Here is a 22743-nt window from a genome sequence, read left to right on the forward strand (position 1 = left end):
CAGTTTTATTACACAATATTATTTTGATCCATTGTCGTGAGGCCCCTAAAAGACATCATAGGCACCGTGGTGCCTACTCTGCCTATTTAGTAATCCAGCATTGCAAGTATACACTTCAAAATGTCTTCAAAAGTCTCCTGTCTCCAGCCAGTCTGAGTGGTGTTTGTGTCCACATTTAGGCAACTTGCACAGGATCCAGAATTCATAAATGAGGTGGAATCCATTAGGAGCCGCTAGGCATCCCTCGCCGTGATCTACTGAAAATCACTCAGAGATTTACTGGTAGATCCTGATCCATCTTCTGTTAGGGAGAGTGGAGAAACTCTATTCAGTTCGCATTTAAAAGGGAACTTACCTAATTTGCATTCTCCAAAATAATACGTGGAACTCAACCCGGTTATCCTTCAAAATTCGCACCTCTCCAGATTTGGAATGCAGTTCTTCTGCCAAGTAATGTGTGCAAAAATGCATAAACTGGGGTGAAGTGTGCATTAATAATGCCTATATTGGTGGAGATAACATTTAGAACATATTTAGGGACTATCGCATACAGAAACGTCTTTATATTAGGAACAATTGCATACGAAAGTGTGTCTATTAGGAGAAATTCACACTAAAACTCTGTTGAATTTTCACGAGGGGATACAACACACACTCAAGCCCCCATATATTCAAGCCAATGTGGAAATATGGAGAATGGAGGTTAAGGCTGGGAGGGGGAGGGGGAATTAGAAAGTGAAATTGGCTTATTCGTCCATTCTTAGCCTCCCGGTCATCAGTGGCATAATTTCTTCTCTTGGCTCTATTCACTTTCATGATCTTCATTATCTCAGCTCTGGAGGCTCCCTGCAGTGGGGCACTGAGACGGTGGGGGGTCAGAGTTCAAAAGTCAGGGGTCTCAGGGTTGGAAGCAACACAAGGAGAGGGGCCATCATAGCAGCCTCCTCCCAGCTGGTTATCATAAATGACTGTTAGTCTTGCCTAAGATCAAAGCCCGCCATCTTCATAAGGGGTGGAGGGATGTCAGCAGGAAACACTGCCCTCCCCCACCCCAAAACCCCAGTTCCTTTCACTGCCCTGGGGCCGGGCCTGCCACATCTGCACAGTTATGTGCTCTGCTACCCCTTTGTGGGAATAATGTATGATGCCTTTCAAATGGCAGGATAATTGTGCTTTAAAAAGTATTTACATGTTCCACAGATTTTGCCTTTCAGAGTCTGAATCCCCTGGACAGCTGGCTTAACGTAAGGTTGCCAACTGATTGGGAAGGGGCCCAGTTTGTTTCTGCTCCTTTAAAAAGGCAGGGGTGGGAAGAAGGTACACCAGGATTTGGGGTGGGTGAATCTTGTCAGTCTCAGTTGTTCATTTTTCCGGTCTTAAATTCAGTTCTCCACAACAGGTTTTGTTTCAGTCCTAAAATGTTTTGCATTTTAGTGCAAATTTCTCCTAGTATACACATTTTGGTAAAATTCCCCTAATACTGTATAATGCATTTCTGTATGTCATTTTCACTAATAAATTACTGTATGGGGACATTTTACAGTGGCAAATGCCCTTTTGGACACATTCCGTGGCTGAAGAACTATACAGTCGTACTTTGGTTGTCAAACGCCCTGGAACTCAGTTGCTTTGGCTCCCGAACGCCGCAGACCTGGAAGTGATTGTTCCGGTTTGCGAACGTTGTTTTGGAACCTGAACGTCTGACAGGGCTTCTGCGGCTTCTGATTGGCTGCGCCAAAAGGTTTTCAAAAAGGTTTTCAAAAAGGGCTTCCGGAAAGGATTCTGTTCGACTTCCAAGGTACGACTGTACTGCAAAATTCAGAGAAGTATATTGTATGTTCTTTTCTCTCTTTTTGGTGAGCTACTTTGAGACCCAGATGAGGTGCAAAGCAGGGTATTTTTTTAAAAATAAAAATAATTAAATCCATAGCTCCACCCACTTTTCTCTCTGGTCCCGCCCACAACTGGCATGTGACCCACTTCTGAAAGGAAGCCAAGGAGATTCCTCAGATTTGACTTCGGTGCTCTCTTCACTTACATGATTACATAGCACTGCTGAATAACCAGCTCTTATGATATGCTCATATGTGGTAGCCTGTGCAGATTTAAAAGCCAGGAGGGTACTTGCTCTTCTGGAAAATATATACTGTATTAGACACTTCCCCAGCCTGGTATTCCCCACCAACTGTATTAGACTACAACTTCTACCTGCCCTAGCCAGCACTGTCTGGGCCGGCAGGAAGTTGTAGCCCAAAACAGCTGGAGCACACCTGCTTGGCAAAGTGCCTGATGTTGTCTATTGTTATAGCTGATGTGGTGTATTGTTATAGTATATTGTTATTGGTGGGGAGTCAGTCTGGATCGTCTGCAGCCCTCAGCAACATTTGACACCCCTAGTGGCCCCTGCACTGCCTTCCCAAAGTAAGGAGGCTCTGGGCTTTGCAAAGGAGGTGTGATGGCTGTGACAGGGTCCTAAAGTCCCCCTACCTCCTTCCCAAAGCTTAGTTAGCACTTTTCCAAATAAACACACATAATTACAGTATTAAAAACTTACGGAAATTCAGCAGGAAGTGAGGGGACATGCACTAACTGGAAATGAAGGAGTATGACTGCCCTGAAACCTGCAAAACAAATGGTATTGAAAATGCGATGGCTTAACTGCTCCACTACCATCAAGGGCACAAACCCACCGTGAATTCACAAATGAAAAGGGCACCTGAAGGGGTAAGTGTGGCTGGGACTGCATAATAAATGTTCCATCATTGTCCTCATCAGCAGAGGAAGGCCAGTCTGTTCTAGGGTTGGTTCTTGGAGATTTACAAGCCCCTGAGTGCTGATTTCTGGCATGCTGCCGCCTTTCAAACTCCAGGAATGCCCAGCAGACCTGGCTTGTTTCCGGCACAGCAAAGCTTACTTAACGATGTTGACAAGCTGTTCCTAATTGGCTTCCAACCCGTGGCACCTCGTTAAGATGAAGTGGGGGAATCTCACACCAAGTGGGCAACTGTTGCTAGGCCTGGGGGTGAAGCTCACAGGTATGTGGTGAGCTGAAACACACACACAAGCCAAACTAGGATGGGTCGAATTGCTAGAGGGCAAAGATAAGAAACAGCCAGCCAGCCAGGTTAGAGTGCTGAACTATGATTTGGGACACCAGGGTTCAAATCCCAACTCAGCTGTGAAGCACACTTAGAGCCAGTCATTCACTCTCAGTCCCATCTACTTTGCAATAGTTAATATAACTTAGAGTGCACCTGACCATGGTGTGGAAGGCTGAGACGAGGTGAGCTGGGGGCCTGCTGAGTCTGCTGTCTCCATGCTTGCATACCCTCCAGCATTCCTCTGATGAAAATAGGGACCTTTTTCACTCCCCCACAACTGAACCTCCTTGACCCCCCCATTCCCCTCTCAAGCAGTTCCTATCAGAAGAAGGACACAGCACACATGCCCTGTATTTTACCGTAATCCCATCCCTTTCTTAAAGGAGCTCTCTTCCTCCTCATAGGTCAGTTAGGCTGAGAGGCCCACAATCGCCCAGTGAGCTTCATAGCCAGGTGTGGATTCGAACCCTTGTCTCCAGGTTCTGGTCCGACATTCTAACCACTAAACCACACTAGTGCCGCGTAGAACGATCTGCATGGCGTGCGGCTTGTCAATCTCCAGCGTCCGTCCAAGAATGGGATGGGGATCTTTCCGCACCTTCTCATTCACACCCCAACGTGCCAAACGCTTGCGGCAGGCCTTCCTCGAGCCTGCGCCTCCTCCGCCTTGTGCTCTCCATCCGGTCTGAATGAGATCAGACACATCTGTAGAGCCTAGAGAGCGGAATGCTCAAACAATGAGGGCATTGCTTTCCCCTGGAGGAGAGGCTCGGCCACCTTCTCACCTACAGAGAAACATCTGCTCCCCGGCTCTTGTGAATGCTGCATTATATATACCCCACAAAGCCATCCACACGCCATATTCTTGGCATGCAGGCACTTCGTTCCGCTGAGGGGAGAAGAGGCCCTCCGGCCTGCAAACAGATGCTGCCTTCCTTGGTGTTACATGGTGGCCCTTTCAGCATCAGCTGCCTGGAGCCTTTGCATTTCCTTTTTTTATTTTTTATAAGATATTTATTAGGATTTTCAGAATATTACAAAACAAAAGAAAAAGAAAAAAGAAAAAATACAAAGTAAAAATGGTTAAAAACGATTCCTTCCTTCCATTACTTATCCTTCATTTGCTTAGTTTTCAGGACCTCCTCACACCTCCCTTTTTTGTATTCCAGTTCAGTTGTTAGTTCAGCAAATCCCTCCCCTCTTTGTATATCCTAATCATTAATCATAGAATATTGTAATTTTAGATTTTTACCCATTAATAAACCATTCTTTCATATTCCCTTATAACATTTCAGCTAAAGAGCACTTAGTTTCTATCCAACATCATTCTAACATTCATTAATTTTGCAATATTTCTGTAGATAGTCTTTAAACTTTTTCCAATCTTCTTCCATCGACTCTTCTCCCTGGTCTCGGATTCTGCCAGTCATTTCCGCCACTTCCATATAGTCCATCACCTTCATCTGCCATTCTTCCAAGGTGGGTAGATCTTGTGTCTTCCAATATGCATTTCCTTGCTGGTGAACCCAAAGTCTCCAGCTGTCCAGGCTCCTTCTAAAAGGCCTCCTCAATCTGATCATGGCAGAACGAACCATCTCCAACATGACTGGATATTGATTGATTGGGCTGCAATGGGTAGGAATGGGGAAAACTTTTCAGTTTCTCATTTTTTCCAGTCTTCAGATCTCCACATCCGTTAGCAAATTCTTTTTTATTATTATCATTTTATATTCTATATTGAAAAATAAAAAGTACATAATTACAAGTGTGCAGAGTAAGGTAAGACACAAAAAGAAGAAGAAACTAGTACCTATGTAGAAAACAAAACAGAACCAAAAAAGAAAGGAAAAAAAGGGGGTGTTATTGTAGTTAACCAGACCTTAACCTAATAAAAGTTCACTAATGTTTAAGTGCAGCTTTTCCCCACTATAAATATTATTCTATGCGGTTTTGCCTAATATGCACAGTTTTGCAAGGATATTTTCCTCAATATACAGCATTTTAATATGTCTCCTGATTCAGAGGTCCTCAGCAGGAGGTGCTGCCTGCCTAGGTTGGCACAAGAGAAGACCGGTGACAAGAGCAGGAAGTGTGGACGAAATAATCATAGGACTCAGCTACACAGCTGCAAATAAAATGTTTTAAGTAAAGTGCAATATACAAAGGTGACACTAGATGGCGACAGTGAGCTATGGCAATTCCAATGTATTTTTCAAAACGTTTTTTAAAAAAGCATTGGCACAGCGTTTTTTTAATGTGTGTGTGGATTCCACCCTGGTTAAGAATGCAGAAATGTAAGAAGAGCCTAGGCCTAGATTGAGCAAAAGGTCCATCGAAATCAACATCCTACTCTCACAGTGGCCAGCTATAGACCAATGGGAATCCCACAAGCAGGACCTGCGCACAACAGCATTATCCCCACCTGTGATTGCCATCATCTGGTATTCAGAGACTGTGCTGCCACCAACAGTGGAGGGAGAATATAGCCCTCTGGGAGCTATGAAGCATGCTATAAATACTCGCAGAATCATATAATTGTAAAGTTGGAAGGGACCCCAAGGGTCATCTCTTGTAGATTCAAATCCATTGCCTCAGGTCCTACCCCCTGGAGCAGCAAAAAGCAAGCTTGCTCCATCTTCCATGTGACAGAACACACAAACAAGTACAGTCATACCTTGGAAGTCAAACGCCTTGCGAGTCAAACATTTTGACTCCCGAACGCCGCAAACACGGAAGTGTGTGTTCCGGTTCGTGAACTTATTTTGGAAGCTGAACGTCCAAATCGGAAACTGTGCTTTCGTTTCTGAATGTTTTGGAAGTCAAATGGACTTCCAGAATGGATTCTCTTGGGCTTCTGAGGTAAGACTATATACATTTCCTACAAAAGAGACATGAAAATTGGTCTTCTCTTCTCCAGGCTAAACATACCCAACTCCCTCAACCATTCTTCATAAGGCTTGGTTTCAGATCCCTGATCATCTTGGTCACCCTCCTCTCCACGTGTTGCAGCTTGCCAATATCCTTCTTCAACTGGACACAGGACTCCAGGTGGGTTCTGATTAAGGTAGAATAGAGCAGTACATACTATTGCTTATCCTTGATCAGGACAAGTAAGTCTACGCTAAACAAAAAGCCCAGAAAACCTTTTGCTTTCGACTCTGCCAGTTAAAGTAGGCCTTTCCTGGTGTTAATCACCACTTAATGATACAGCCTTAGAAATAGTCAGTCTGGGAAGTGGGTGTGTGGGGGATTGTTTTGCCACCCTGGATGTGAGCAAGCAAGGGTGTTTCAAGGGTGTAAGGAAGGAGCAAGTTCCCCCTGTGAAGTGACCTGGAGTTCGTGCCCTGAGACAGTCTCCCAGTGCCAAAACAGAGAAGAAAGATCTTCCTGCTGAGCAAGGGGAGCATGGGGTGTGGATAATGGTAATTTTCTCTCCTCCGCACACCCCCATCCTGCCTCTCAGTCCAGCCAGAGGTGGATTCATGCCTCATTCATCACAGCTGTCAACAACACCACCTCTTGAGAACTGGGCTGTGTTAACCCTTGCCTTGCCACCCAGCAGGAAATTTAGAAGGGAAGCTCTGTTCGTATGCGTCCTGCGTTATCCAGGAAAGTCCTCTATTTGAAGGAATCCTCTATATTTCAGAGAGGAAGAATCCCAAGAAAGGAGAGTGGGATGGGGCTTTAACATCGTCCATTGTTACCTATCAAGCAAGTCACCTGGCCAAAGTCCTTCCCATTGCATTTCTGTTTAAATTGTAGCACTTCTAAATTAGCATCTACACCTTGGAATTAGCATATACAAATTTTATGCAGATTTTTGTTCCCTTTCTTGGAAATGCATTGCCTCTATCCCTCCCAGCAAGACACCCCATATCATAGCATATGTTACAATTCTGTTCAGTTAACTGAAATGGAAAATGATTGCTCTGTGAATTTATTGTTTTATTACATTACATTCCTATCTCACCGTTCATCCAAGGAGCTCAAGGTGGCATGCAATGTTTTCTTCCTTCATTCTTTTTAAACTTCACAGCAACTCTGTGAGGTAGGCTAGGTTGAGACTGTGACGCCTAGTGAGCTTCATGGCCAAGTAGGGATTTGAACCCCAGTCTCCCAGGGATTTGTCTGACCCTCTAACTGCTGCACAGTACTGTCTCCCCTGCCTAATCTGATATGAAATATTACTTCTAATATTTGAGATTGTTCAGCCTGGGGTCATGCAGGCATTAGACCATGCGGCCTCTTTACCCTGACCTTTGACACCTGAAATGTGTGTTTTCAGGGCACACCCTATTCCTGTGACTGTAACCAGTTTTAACTGTTTTTAATTTTGAATCTTATATTGTTGTAAGTGCCTTAGCACCTGCTGGGGAAGGGCTGGGTGATACATTTTATAATAACAATAAATATAAATGTACACATCACCAAAAAAAGGACAGGCAGGGGATATAGCCATGCATTAAAACGTGAATAACTACTTTACATCTATAGATGCAAATTTCAGAAGGATGACTTGAATTTAAAGAGAAGAGGGACAAATCCTGTGTTCCTGCTGTCCAAGTTCTTTAACTCAGGCTTTGTTCAGGCAGCCTTTCAAAGTGGGGATGCCTTCAAATAGAGGACTGTCCCCTGACTGCCCTTCAGGCGGAGGTCTGCCTGCTGTAAAGTAGGACACATTTGGCCACCTGACTTAGAGGTTTCTTGTCACTGTTTCTAGTGTAATATAATTGGGATGTTGGTGGCACTGTGGTCTAAACCACTGAGCCTCTTGGGCTTGCTGATCTGAAGGTCGACGGTTCGAATCCCCGCGACGGGGTGAGCTCCCGTTGCTCTGTCCCAGCTCCTGCCAACCTAGCAGTTCAAAAGCACGCCAGTGCAAGTAGATAAATAGGTACCGCTGTGGCGGGAAAGTGTGCTCTGGTTTCCTTCACAGTGTTCCGTTGCACCAGAAGCACTTTAGTTATGCGGGTCACATGACCCGGAAAGCTGTCTGTGGACAAACGCCATCTCTCTCGGCCTGAAAGCAAGATAAGCGCTGCACCCCATAGTCGCCTTTGATTAGACTTCACCATCCAGGGGTCCTTTACCTTACCTTTTTTACCTAATCGGGAAGGGGAAGGCAAATTAAACAGAATTTATATTCTTCCCAAGTCCTCTTCTCAGTATTTCATTGGTGTTCATGTTCTTTTTTTAAAAAAAACTTCAAACTTTTGCAAAGCACACTTACACCTCTCAGCAGCCCTGTTTGGGCTTCATTTTTTCCACCTCTTGCGTTTGCTATTAGAGAGAACCTAAGAGCATAATGGATGCGGGTGGTGCTGTGGGTTAAACCACAGAGCCTAGGATTTGCTGATCAGAAGGTCGGCGGTTCGATTCCCCGTGACGGGGTGAGCTCCCGTTGCTCGGCCCCTGCTCCTGCCAAGCTAGCAGTTTGAAAGCACGTCAAAGTGCAAGTAGATAAATAGGTACCGCTCTGGCGGGAAGGTAAACGGCGTTTCCGTGCGCTGCTCTGGTTCACCAGAAGCGGCTTAGTCATGCTGGCCACATGACCCGGAACCTGTACACCGGCTCCCTCGGCCAATAAAGCGAGATGAGCGCCGCAACCCCAGAGTTGTCTGCTACTGGACCTAATGGTCAGGGGTCCCTTTACCTTTAAGAGCATAATATGGGCCCTGCTGGCTCAGGGCCAAAGCTTCATAACAACCATAGGTCAGGGGCTGAGCATCTGATTTGCACGCAGCAGGTCTCAGGTTCATCTCCTGGTAGGGCTGGGAGAGACTCCTGCCTTGAATCCTGGAGACCCACCGCCTATCAGTGTAGACAATGCTGAGCTAGATGGACCAGTGGTCTGACTCGGTATAAGGCAGCTTCCTATGTTCCTAGTCCACATGCTGTTCTCACAGTGGCTTCAAGCAGCTGGTATTCAGATGCATGCTGCCTCCAGCAGTGGATGTGGCCATCATTGTTAGTGGCCACTGAAAGGCTTATCCTGCCTGAATATGCCTAATCCTCTTTTTTGAAGCCACCCAAGATGCTGGCCCTCACTGCCTCTTGTGGGAACTAATTCCATAGTTTAACTTCAGGCTGTGTGAAGAAGTCCTTTCTTTTGTTTGTCCTGATCTTCATTGGATGTCCCTGAGTTCTAGAATTATGATGAGAGAGGGAGCAGTCAGCAAAGGCCATTTAGTACCTCCGCTGTCACTGTGCTTGTCTTTCACCTCTTGCATTTCATGGTCTTTTGGCGCCACTGTTTGCATTTCCCCTCTCTATACTTCCCTGTGTGTGAGAGAGTTTGCACACATGCACAGCAGCTGAGGACGCGACTTCATGCATACGTTGAGCTGGGCTTGAGACAACGGAAATGCATGCCATGGGCTTTTTCAGGGCTTTTTCAGCATGGGCTTTTGCAGGGAGTATATAGACTCTCTTCTATTGGGAGGGGGAGGGGGACTTCTTTGGGCTGGGGGCAGGGAAATAGTCATGGTGGGGAGGAGGATGTGATTGCCAAGGGAAGTTTGAGCCAGCAGCTGTTGCTGAAGTTATCCTTTCCCCGGGTTCTAAAGGACGCAGCAGGGGGTGCATATTGAATGGGACAAGAGAGCTGGGCATTTGTGATTAAGATGGAGGGGGGTGCATTTTGCAGAGGGGGGGGGGAGCAGAGAAGGGGAAAAGGAAGATTTCTTGATAGGAGAGATAGGGAAGCATTCAGTCTGGTGACCAGCAAAAAGAAAGAGCTACAGAGTGCTACGTTCTATAATGCTATCCCGCTTTGCTTACAAAACATTAAGACAATTTTCTGATATGCCAAGAATACAGGTGACTTCTCTCTTGTACGTTTCACGTGTGATAATGTAGCCAACTACGTTCTACTACTCAGAGTAGACCCATTGAAATGAGTGGACCTGAGTTAGTCAAGGCTGTTAATTTCAATGGGTCTTCTCTTGAGTAGGGCTAGCATGGGCTACAATTCAACAGTTTTCTTTCCTTGGTCTGTCCTGTAATAGATGTTTCCTAGGAACCAACCTGGCCTTGTAGGTCTCTCTCTGCAGAAGAGGGGTTTGCATGGTGTTTAAGACAGATTGAGTGAGGGACATCCACGTGCCCAGACTATCCCTGTACCTTTACTTCTTCTTGTCTCCTTGTAGTTTAGACAGATATGGCTCAAGGTGGAGACATGGTAGAGGTGTATAAAATTATATATGGTCTAGAGCAGCCTTTCTCAACCTGTGGGTCCCCAGATGTCGTTGAACTACAACTCCCATCACCCCTAGCTAGCAAGGCCACAGCTCAGGGATGGTGGGAGTTGTAGTCCAACAACATCTGGGGACCCACAGGTTGAGAACCGCTGGAAAGTGGATAGGGAGAAGTCCCCGTCCCCCAAGTACTGGAACTCAAGGCCATCCAATGGAAGGTTCAGGGAAGATAAAGAAAAGTACCATATTTTTTGCTCTATAAGACTCACTTTTTCCCTCCTAAAAAGTAAGGGGAAATGTGTGTGCGTCTTATGGAGTGAATGCAGGCTGCGCAGCTATCCCAGAAGCCAGAACAGCAAGAGGGATTGCTGCTTTCGCTGCACAGCAATCGCTCTTGCTGTTCTGGCTTCTGGGATTCAGAATATTTTTTTTCTTGTTTTCGTCCTCCAAAAACTAAGTGTGTCTTATGGTCTGGTGCATCTTATAGAACGAAAAATACAGTACTTTTTCATGCAACTTACATAGAATCTGCTCCCACGTGATTTAGTGATGGTCACCAGTTTAGGAGACTTCAAAAGAGGATTCATGGAGGATGAGGCTGCTAGCTGTGCTTTCCCTCTACTGTCAGAGGCAGAATACCTCTGAATACCACTGGACCGGAATTACAAGTGTTGCTGTTGCATTCTGGGCCTGGTTGCATCCTTCCCCTTGCAGCATCTGATGGGCTACTGTGAGAACAGGTTGCTGCACTAGATGGGCCCCTGGCCTGATCCTGGAGGCCTCTGCTTATGTTCTTAAAACTGTTCTTATATACGGACCAGCCACCATACGGACTTGGTAGATGGCAGCTTCCTGCGCCCCTAAAACTGCAGTCCCAGCTTCTTAAAATTGGCCTTGTTATGGCACACAACTCTTTGGAGAACGGCTATAGACAAGAGCTGTGTTTGGCAGCAAAGCCTCAGCCCCTTTTGTATACCCCTGAAGCCCTGGATGCCAGCCAGCGGCTCTCCTGTCAAAAGCTTCCGAAACATGGGCATCTTTGCCCCTACGGTGCTGGGCGGCTGCCTTGGTTTAACCGTTTCGGAGCTGTTGCGCCGCTCCTCCCAGCAAGCCAGCCTTTCTCGCTGCTTTCTTCTCTTTGTTCCCTTACTTCCACCCCGCACCCCGAGTTAAATTTATGAATCTCAACGAGCCTGGGAAAACACGCTCTCACCCTCCTCCCACCCCCCCAACCCTCCCGCCCCCATCTCCATCCCAGCCAACACATCTTCTTCTTTGAACGCTTCCACATTGCTGAGGAGTGAAGTAAGCAGGAGGGATGGAGATGACAGTTCTAGGTTAGGTTAGCCCAGAAATTAGGAAAGTGGGGAGGGGGGGAGGGTCAGGGAGGAGAGAAGAGGAGGCAGCAAAACTGGAGGCTCCTGGCATCTTGCCTTTCCTGCTGGAATCTTAATTCAATTAAACGCCGTCTCACTTTGACTGGGCACAGAAGGGCATTTATTGCTAGGGAGATGGAATATGGTCCTTTGTCAATCTGCACAGCTTCTGGGAGGGGTGATCCTGAAAGGAGCAGTAGCCTCTCTCTCTCTCTCTCTCTCTCTCTCTCTCTCTCTCTCTCAAATGTGGGTTGATAAAATAGCCACTTGCTAGGCGCTTGGGGTGAGGAGAAAACAACGCTTCTCCTACAAACTTATGACTAGAACATGGGTAGGCAAACTAAGGCCTGGGGGCCGGATCAGGCCCAATCGCCTTGTAAATCCGGCCCACAGACGGTCTGGGAATCAGCGTGTTTTTAAATGAGTAGAATGTGTCCTTTTATTTAAAATGCATCTCTGGGTTATTTGTGGGTTATTTGTGGGGCCTGCCTGATGTTTTTACATGAGTAGAATATGTGCTTTTATTTAAAATGTATCTCTGGATTATTTGTGGGGCATAGGAATTCATTCATTTTTTCCCCTTCAAAATATAGTCCGGCCCCCCACAAGTCTGAGGGACAGTGGACCAGCCCCCTGCTGAAAAAGTTTGATGACCCCTGGACTAGAACAACACTGAGACCTGTAATCTTTTGGTGAAGTTGCTGTGAATCACAAGAGGTTAGTGTGTCAATGCACTCAGGTGCTGCTTTTAGGATTTCCAAAGACATCTGGTCAACCAGCAGGGCTCTTTTTGTGTTCTTATGGTGTAGTTCAGTGGCTGAGCAGCTACTGCCTTGCATGCAGAAGATCCCAGGTTCAATCCCTGGCATCTCCAGGTAGGGCTGGGAGAAACTCCCTATCTGAAACTCCGGAGAGCTGCTGCCAGTCTGTGTAGCCAATACTGATGTAGATGGACCAATGGACTGACTCAACAAAAGGTAGCTTCCCATGTTCCTATTTTGCTGCAGTGTGAAGTGTCCCTGTTCAGTGACCCAGGCAACCATGCCTTATTTCAGGATACTCCATTCCATTCCCTCCCCCTAGTTGTCTGGTTCCACTTCCCCCAACACATACTCTGTAGCCATGGGGCATGCAGAGTCCTCATTGGTCTGAGGGTGGTTTTTTGGGGGGGGGGAGGAGTCATGGATCACAATATAAAAGCCTTTGAAAATTCAACAGAATCAAAATCACTAGTAAAACATCATCATAAAAGAGGCACACAAGACGGGTGCTAGCAGTGAGCCAATGAGTCTTTAACTGCCACCAAAGAAGATGTCAACCTCATTCCTATTCCAAGCATGCAAAAGTGAGAGCCATTATCACAGATGAAAGACACATTCCAGCTGGGGGGAAACACTCAAGGGGGGAGTAGCATGAAGAGCAGGGTTTAGGGACATTCCTGAGATCCTAATAGAGAAGCCACTGATGGACCATATGCGGCTTCCTGGACCTGCTTTTCCTCAATCCTCTACCACATTCAAGTCCTACTGGAGCCTTTGGGAGGGTTCCTCACAATGCAAAGAGCAGGTGCAAGAAGAAGAAGAAGAAGAAGAGTTTGGATTTGATATCCCGCTTTATCACTACCCGAAGGAGTCTCAAAGCGGCTAACATTCTCCTTTCCCTTCCTCCCCCACAACACTCTGTGAGGTGAGTGGGGCTGAGAGACTTCACAGAAGTGTGACTAGCCCAAGGTCACCCAGCAGCTGCATGTGGAGGAGCGGAGACGCGAACCTGGTTCACCAGATTACGAGTCTACCGCTCTTAACCACTACAAGAGAAGGCTTCATCCAGATCTGGACCACAGCAGGGTACAGAGAGTTTAAATCAGGGGTCAGCAAACTTTTTCAGCAGGGGGTTGGTCCACTGTCCCTCAGACCTTGTGGGGGGCAGGACTATATTTTTGGGGGGAAATGAACGAATTCCTATGCCCCACAAATGACCCAGAGATGCATTTTAAATAAAAGCACACATTCTACTCATGTAAAAACATGCTGATTCCTGGACCGTCCGTGGGCTGGATTTGGAAGGCGATTGGGCCTGATCCAGCCCCCGGGCCTTAGTTTGCCTACCCATGGTTTAAATCCTCCTACTCCCCAGGTCTAGTTCCAGTTCTGCCTCCCCCATCTGCTATTCACTCTTTAAAAAGCACACACACGCGCACACACTCTCTCTCCCTCTCTTACAGTGACCGCATCTAAATAGTGTTGGGTCGTTTGGAACCCGTAGCTTGTCTCTAAATGGCGTTCACAAACGGCTGTTCGCGAAGGGCTGGGTTTAAATAAATATTTCCCAAGAGAAGGGATGGGACCTGTACTTTCTGGGCCTGACTCTGCAGAATGGGAAGCAGCAATCAATTGGGTGGAATTAATGGCCACGCTTTGGCAGGTTCCCGGTCACTTAATGAGCTGAGCTATGTGGTCATTTGGCTGGGATTTTTTTTTTTTTTTTTTTTGGCCTCTCTATTTCCTCTTGTTCAATTGCCTGGGCGGGGGAACCTGGCAGCTGAACTTTTGACTCCCTGCCTTGGCATACTTCCCCTTTAATTAATACTTCACTGTGACTATCAGGAAAAAGACTTGGGAAAACATCACATTTGGAAAGGTGTACTCAAATAGGAGAAGCTGATGGGAGAGGTGGCCTGATCATGACACCTTAAAATTAGGCAGCAATCAGGGGAGAGAAAGAAGAAGAGTCAGAATTGGCAGCCTGCCAGCCAAGCTAAATTCACACACACACACACACACACACACACTCTCTCTCACACACACTTTATATTCCAGTTTCTAAAAGTGCTTAAAACAAACAATTATCATATACCCCCCCAAAACATTCCATGCACATGAAATGTAAATTATGAAGTCAAATACTAAGCAGGTTTGTATAATATTTTAGAGTTGATTGTGCCAGTTAAGTGTCTTCTATTCTCCTCCTAAACAGATCGTCCCAGAGTTTTCAAAAAATAAAATCAATACAGCCATATACTAGATTTGCCTTGGAGTCTGATCCATTTAAAAGATGCAGAACTTTAAAAACAAAACAAAACCCAACAACAATAATAGATATTGTGCATTTAATTAAAAACCAAACTATTTAGTCTCCCCTCCCCACTTTTTACTAGCTGGTTCTTCTGACATAGGATGCTATTTAGAAGAATGAAGTAAATAAATAACAGTGTAGTCCTATATGTTCCTACTCAGAAGGAAGCTGCATTGAGTTCAATGGGACTTACTCCGAAGTGAGTATGTATAAGATCACAGCCTAAAATTAACAAACAAGCTTCAAGGAAAGAAATAAACAAACAGAGAGAGGACTAGTAGGAGGTATAACAAAAGTTCTGGCTGGGCGCACATGTATGTAAAAAAAGTTAAACAGATATAATCAATAAAAGATATAGATAGATATGTATCTTCTGCTGATTAATGTACTATTGAAGAGTATTCAAGTGGCTTTATGTATTTCCAATTAGCCATGTCCATTACATTTAGAACTAGTCATCATTTCATTATAAAATAATTATTAAATAAGGAAGCAGAGATTTCAATTGATTTGCTCTAGCCTTTAAATTACTCTGGGATTAGCTGGAGCCTTTAACTGACATGAGATTGTCTCCGTAGTTAATGTTTTCCAAATATTGTCGCACCATTCTTGGATAGTAGGAGTCTTTTTTACTTTCTGTTTTGCTATTGAAAGGGGGCGACCAGTAGCCTTCTGATATGTAGTGTTGCTTCCTGATCCACATTACTGAAATAAACTTTGCAATCACCCCTCTGGAGGTGTTGCTGGTCAGTAGATGACATTGAGCTAGGTGGACCAATAGTCTGACTCAGTATAAGGCCATTTCCTATGTTATTCCAAGTCAATATCCCAATGCTGCTCTACAAATTTATGGTGTGGCTGCATTTCGAATGCTGTGTATCGTTCTGGTCGCCTCATCTCAAAAAGGACATTGTAGAGTTGGAAAAGGTTCAGAAAAGGGCAACCAAAATGATAACTAGGACAGAGTGACTCCCCTATGAATAAAGTTTGCAGCTTTCGGGCTTTTAATTTTAGCAAAAAGCTGAGTAAGAGGTGACATGGCAGAAGTTTATAAAATTATGTATGGCATGGGGAAAGGGGATAAAGAAAAGTTTCCCTCTTTCATTTAACTAGAACTCATGGACATTCAATGAAGTTGAATTTTGGAAGATTTTGGACTTCCGGGTTGGCGCCTCTGGCAATGGCAGAGTTCCTCCGTTCGGGAGGAACTTGCTCCGTGAAAAACAGGGTCTGACCGCCACGGCGAAGGTGGAGACCCATTGAAATCACAAGCGGGAGAAGCTTGTGAACTTGGGATTCGGCTGGCACCTTTTGCGCCTCCCCTACTCGCGGGGAAACCCTGTTTTGGGGATCCGGAGCGACGTGGGGTGAGTGGCGCGGTGCTTTGAATCGACTGCTTCTTTCACGGAGTGAAGCCGCATTGCTGTTGCCGGAGAGCGCTGACTTTTTCCTGTGGACAATTGGATTTTAAACAACTACCCGTGAGTAGAACGGAAAATTGGACTTTTAAATATCTTAATTTGGCACTGAAGTGGGAAGGTCATAAACAGGAAGTCCGCCTTCCGTTTTTGTAAATAGACTGAAGCAAATACGTTACAAGTTAAAGTCTTTGAAAGCTTTTGGCAAAGGATTAAATTTCCATCAGTTTAAAATACAAAACCCTCCTTGGAAGCAGGAGAAGAGGGGGAAATTTTGGACCTAGTGAGCCTGCAGGAGAGAGTGAAAAATCAAATTACCACTGCTCTGAACCTGGGAACGGGCTGCCAGATGACATTTGGAGAGAGTGCATTGACAGAACGGATTTGACAGCTAGCTAAATAAGAGTAAGATACTGTTTCCATTGTCCTCCTCTGCGTTTAAAAAAGAGGAAAAGTAACTGAAAAATTGAAACTATCTTTAATGCTTGAGTTGTGCCTGAAAGAACTGATACAAGTGGAGACTGTTTCCCTCTAGAGGGAGCTTTTGAAACTGTTACAGGAGTGTAACTGGGGGATTTCCAGCTGCAGATAAGGATTCTGAGAACCAGAGATTGACATTGGACCATTTAAAAATGTTGACAGGAGAGGCCATTGTGACTGTTTTATGTAAGATAAGCTGTTTGCTGGGACAGCTTCACAAGAAGATGGATGACATGACTTTTAAAGTTGATAATTTGGAACAGAAAGTGACTAATTTGAGTCAAAAAGCAAACACCAACACAGAAATAATCCAGGACTTGGTACAGGAATCCATTTTGGCAGGACAAATGGTGGAGGAGAAGGAGGAGAAGGAGAAAGCTACTGTTGTTGAACATAAAGTAATACAAGCGGGATCCGTGGCTTTACAGAAGCAAATTTAGGACTATAAGTTGAGGCCTTTTATGATTGAATCTAGGAAAAGTCAGACTTTGAGGAATGGATCCCGGCTTGGATTAAAGAAGGAAAGTTGGAAAGATCCCTCTATGCAGGGATTAACTGACTTTTGGGACATGGACTCGGGCCTGGAGGAGATTGAAGTTTTGGGGGCCTTTGGATTTGGAGGAATCTTGAAATATGCCCTGAAATACTTTATGGACTGTAGCTTCAACTATGGAAATTTGGCTGATCTGTTCAGAAGGAAGAAAAGGATTGACAGGTTGGAGTTTCCCCGAGATTTGTTCTTTAGCATTAAAGAAAATGAAGAAGACCTGCAGAAGGGACTTGGAAAAGAGTTAAGAGCCTCGGACATAAGGTCACCAGGTTGATGGACTTTATGGAGTTGACGGAAAGGACTGGCAGAATCCGAAACCAGGGAGAGGAGATGGTGGAAGAAGATTGGAAAAATTAAAGTTTATATATAGACATATGGTAAAACTAATGAGTGATAGAAAAATGGTGGAATGATTTTTTATGGGCTTAGCAGAAATGTTATAAGGAGTTAAGCATATATAAGTATTTTAGTTTTAATGGAAAATAAGGTTAAAAAATACGTTATTTACAATATGATAGAAAATGGAGAAAGATGGAAAGGATTTGCTGAAACAATTAATAGAAGTGGAATACAAAAAGGGAGGTGAGAGGAGGTCGAGGAAACAAAGGAATGAAAGATAGAGTACAGAAAAGGGATGATGTATGTTTTTAAATTGTTTTTGTTTTGTTTTATTTAGGGTTAAGGTTAGGGAGTGGGGTTTGTTTAGTTTAGTTTAATGTGTTTAGTTTTGAGTTTAGGTTGTGTTTTGCATTGTCTATATACTGTACTGTATTTTTTTTTTCCTTTTTGCTTTTCTCCTTTGTCTTTTTTTCTGTTTTTCTCTTCCCTTTTTGTAATCTATAAAAGTAATAAATATTATTTTTAAAAAAGAATTTTGGAATATTTGGAGCAGATTATTCTTTTGTTAATTATGCTGTTTGAAATGTGCATTTTATACTTGACTTCCTTTAGTCGTGCTCCCTTTTTAAGAGTTTATTATGGGGGGGGCAGTTAACTTTGCTGTGTTACACGTGCATTCTGTAGTTAACCTGTTTTATAATGTTTTATTTTGCAGTCTTTAAGATAATATTTTAGTTTCCTGTTAATTACATTGCTTTGAATATATACTTTGATTTCTTCAGTAAAGTTTTATTTTCTGGCTTGTATTAGCTGATGTTTTAATGTGTTGTAAACCACTTTGGATTTTGTTTGCAAAAAATATAATGAAATGAATAACGATAGGAGAAGAAGAAGAAGAAGAAGAAGAAGAAGAAGAAGAAGAAGAAGAAAGGATTTATTTATGCGGTGCATAGTAAACCTATGGAACTCACTCCCACATGAGGGAGCGATGCCCACCAACTCATATGGCTTTAAAGAGGACTGGCCAATTTCATGAAGGATAAAGCTATCCATGGCTACTAGCCATAATGGAGGCAGCAAATGGTTCAGTTGTTGTTACTATATATTTACCCCAGATAAATGAATATTTATTTAATGAATTAGATGTCTTCCATGGCGTTTTCCATAAAGCCCCAGTATGGCTTACATGATAAAACAAAGAACACGGTTACAGCCATAAAAGAAAAACAACAACAAAAAAGTGTAAAAGCAATTTAAAGTGAGACTATTAAAAATAATGATACAAATGTTTAAAAACAATTCCATCTATAAGAACTGTTAAAAATAGCTGCAATACAGATGCAGACTGGGATAAAGATCTCCACTTAAAAAGCCTTGCTGAAGAAAGAGGGAAGTTTGGGTAGGTACTGAAAAAACAACAGAGATTTTATGTACTAGGAGAGCGAGTGAAAGGATAGGAGCATAAGAAGCAGCTGCCAAGGGCCTGTCTAATCCAGTACCTTGTTCTTCCCACCTCCAGAAGAAACCTGGGATTTTCAGGTGCCTTCAGAGGGACCATGATGCCTACAGCAGTTCCTTTCGAGATGCCTTTCTTTCTGTCACCAGGAGCAGAATTAAACAGCCCGCCTTCGACGCAGCGACAGGCCTGGGGCTCATTCATCTCCAGTAAAGCATGGACTAAACCTCTGGCGTGTCTTCCTTGCCCAACCCTTCTGGTTGCCATGGCGAAGATGCTCAAAAGCTCCATCTCCGCATTGGGCCCAAGCTGAGGAGGTGAGCCCAGTGGGCCAGTGGGGTTCAGCTGTGACCCCAGAGCACCCAGCTGTTGTCAAGGGGTCTCTGCCACCCATGGGTGGCCCGGCACTTTCCTTACAGAGGCAGTTGGGATGGGAAGACGTAGAAAAGGGGGTGGAGGGAAAGAAGCATTGGCCGGAAGCTAGAGCAGAGGCAAAATGTGGGTCCTGTTGGAATGTTCAGGGAGGCAGGAGTGAATATATTGTTTATCAATATCCTTCCTAACTTGCGCTAGCAAGTTCTATAACTTAGCAGAGTTTTAACATTTCCCTTTTAAACGCACAACGGGTAGCTGGTTGCAAGCTTGTTTAAGCTTCTCAATATAGATTCCTGGTAAGATCCCTTTACAGTGGTACCTCGGGATGCGAACGGGATCCGTTCTGGAGCCCCGTTTGCATCCAGAAGCAAACGTAACTAGCGATGGCACGTCTGCGCAAGTGCATGTTGCTTTTCGCCGCTTCTGCGCATGTGCGTGATGTCATTTTGAGCGTCTGTGCATGCGTGAGCAGTGAAACCCGGAAGTAACGTGCTCCATTACTTCTGGGTTGACGCGGAGTGCAACTCGAATGTGCTCAACATGAAGCATATTCAACCTGAGGTATGACTGTATTTCCCTCTTAAAAGAATAAACACAACACAATCTTATTTAAGATATATAAAAGTAGTTTTCTCACAGCATCAGCATCAGTTCACAGTTGGATCCCTGAAGGCAGACTTTGTTACAAAGATGTATACATGTGGATCTACCCCATATGGGGGGATAATCCCAGTGACTGCAGACTAGCAGTCACTGCAGCTCACACAACGAGAGGAAGAGAAGAACGAGAGAGATGACTGCATGCCTTGTCCTTTTTGTTACCTGGACAGGTAAGGTCACACCCACCTCTAGTCACATGCAAGAGGAAGTATGTCCCGGCTCAGGAGGAAACAGGAAGTTTTTGACTGGCTGGAACAAACATCCCCTTTGCGTGTCCACTCTAGGAAAATAAGGAATGTTGTACTTGACTGCTTCTTGTGTTTCACATCCCACAGGACCTTCGTCTACAATGGCTGCTAAGTTAGAGTTGCCCTATTTCAAAAAGTGAAAATCCGGATGGAAAAGTTGTTGAGCTAGCACTGTTTCCGACGGCCATGTCCAACCCTATGAATGTTCAAAGTGGCCAAATTTGCTGCATTTTTTAAAACTCGCCAGCTACTTCCCAGATGGCTCCTGATGTGTCCAGCTTCCCTGGAGGGGAGTTTCACCTCTCCAAAGCCTTCCAGGTGCCGAGACGGGACAGTGACTAACCATTTGCACGCTTGGTTATCTTGAAGTAAAAAAATGTCCACAGTTCACTTCAGTCTGGAGCAGGCCCGGTTAGAGGGGCCTCTCACCAAAGTGCCTTCCAGAGACCCCCTCTTATTTCTGTGACTTTTCCACCGCAACAACAGGTGTTATCTTGGGGAACAGCCATTTTAATGTGAAAGTTTGGAGTGTCAAGTTTATCAGACTGTGCCCAATGTCTCCCTCCCGCCTTCCCATATTAGGATAGGCTGACATGGGCAAAAAAGATATCCCGGAAGTCCCAGACGGAATCAGGAGCATTTAGACACGCTTGTATTTCATCTGGCAATAAAATGATCATATAGGTCGGCCTTCTCCAACCCGGTGTTTTGGATTCTTAATTCCCATCAGCCCCAGTTGGCACAGCCAGTTATCAAGAGATCATGGGGGATGTAATCTGGCACCAAGTTGAGGAAAGGCTGATGTAAGCAGTAATGAAATTTTCTTTTGATCTAGGAAGCTATGAGGGAAAGTGGGGATTGTCATGGCCTGCAGCAGATGCAGTCTTAAAGTGCCCTCTGATGGCCGCAGTTAGGAGTTTACAACATAAGAACATAACAAGAGCCTGCAGGATCAGACCAAGGGCTATGTAAGTCCAACATCCTGTTCTCACAGTGGCCAGACAGATTCCTGTGGGGAAACCCGCAAGCAGGACATTCTGCCTTCCAACTGGTAAAGATTTGTGGGAATTAAACTTAGTACACATATATTTCCTTGGCAGCAGGGGCAGATTTAGGGTTGTGCGAGAGAGGTGCTGACAGGGTCCTAGAGTCCTCCTGTCTTCTTCCCAAAGCCTAGTTAGCACTTTCCTAGCTTTGGGAAGGAGGAAGGACTCTAGGACCTTATCAGACACCTCATGCCTCCTTCCCAAGCAGGGTTGGGGAGAAGGGCAAATTTTAGGCTCACACAGGGTGCCATAATAGCTTGAAGTGATAAAGCAAGTCAGGAACCAGAAGTTGAGTGACAGGCAAAGCTTGGAAAGCTCATCTTAAAAAGGAACTAATTCCAGTTCACATCCATCCTGCCACCAAGCAAACTGGTTTGGTTCACTGTTTGATTCAAATCATCCAACTGATCCTCAGTGATTTTTTCCCCTTAGCATCCTGAGTGTTACAAGCTGATGTGCTAACATACAAAAGATACATAAGACTAAGAAAACATCATCTCTCCCTCCCTCCCTCCCTCCCTCCCCCCCTCTCTCTCTCTCTCTCTCACACACACACACACACACACACACACAGTGGAATGTGAATGGTTTACTTTATTTTCCTCAACAATTATGATCTTTAAACTTTAAGGTCCAAGGAATCTGAAGAGTAAACACACAGATGTAAGAGAATGAACTTTAAGACAAACAAGAAATTGTTTAATGTTCTATCCCGAAGTGCACTTAATTCATGTTCAGTTCACTCAGCAGTTAAGGGAAACACTTTCAGGGGAAGTTCAGAGATTTTTGAACTAATTCTGTGAACTTTGTTAAACCACAGAATCATAGAATGGTACTGCTGGAAGACCCTCAGGAGCCATCTAGTCCAACCCCCCCGCAATGCAGGAATCACAGCTAAATAATCCCTGACAGATGGCCATCCAACCTCTCTTTTAAAGCCATCTTCCAAGGTAGTTTGTTCCACTGTCAAACAGCTCTTCCTTCAGAAAGGTCTTCCTAAAGTTTAGAGAGAATCTGCCCTCCATCCCATAATTTGAATCCATTGGTTCAGGTCTTACCCTCTGGAGCAGCAAAAAACAAGCATGCTCTATCTTCCATGTAACATATTTGAAGATGGCTTTCATATTCCCTCTCACGTCCTTCTTAAACTGTGGTTCCCAGAACTGAACACAGTATTCCAGGTGTGGTTTGACCAAGACAGAATAGAACAAGACCATTACTTCCCTTGATCGGGACACAGAAGCATACTGTGGATGCAGCCTAGAATAGCATTAGCCCTTTTTTGCTGCTGCATCACACTATTAACTCATGTTAAGTTTGTGGTCTTGTAAGACTCCTAGATCCTTTTCACATGTATGATTGTCAAGCCAGGTGTTCCCCATCCTCATTTTGACAGAGGAACAAAAAGCAAGTCCCAGTGTAC

The 22743-nt window shown here is 44.6% G+C and overlaps 1 long non-coding RNA gene across 1 annotated transcript; it reads right to left on the reverse strand.

Annotated features, from left to right (window-relative positions):
- Nucleotides 1–33: 33 nt before the first annotated feature.
- LOC308462792 lies at nt 34–19481 on the reverse strand. Its single transcript, XR_013979360.1, has 3 exons — nt 19035–19481; nt 2555–2621; nt 34–301 (listed from the first exon to the last, which is right to left on the reverse strand). It is a non-coding gene; the product is annotated as an uncharacterized lncRNA (long non-coding RNA).
- Nucleotides 19482–22743: the final 3262 nt, after the last annotated feature.

This window comes from Podarcis pityusensis, assembly GCF_964106645.2.
Source record: "Podarcis pityusensis genome assembly, chromosome: 14".
Classification (NCBI taxonomy): Eukaryota; Metazoa; Chordata; class Lepidosauria; order Squamata; family Lacertidae; genus Podarcis; species Podarcis pityusensis.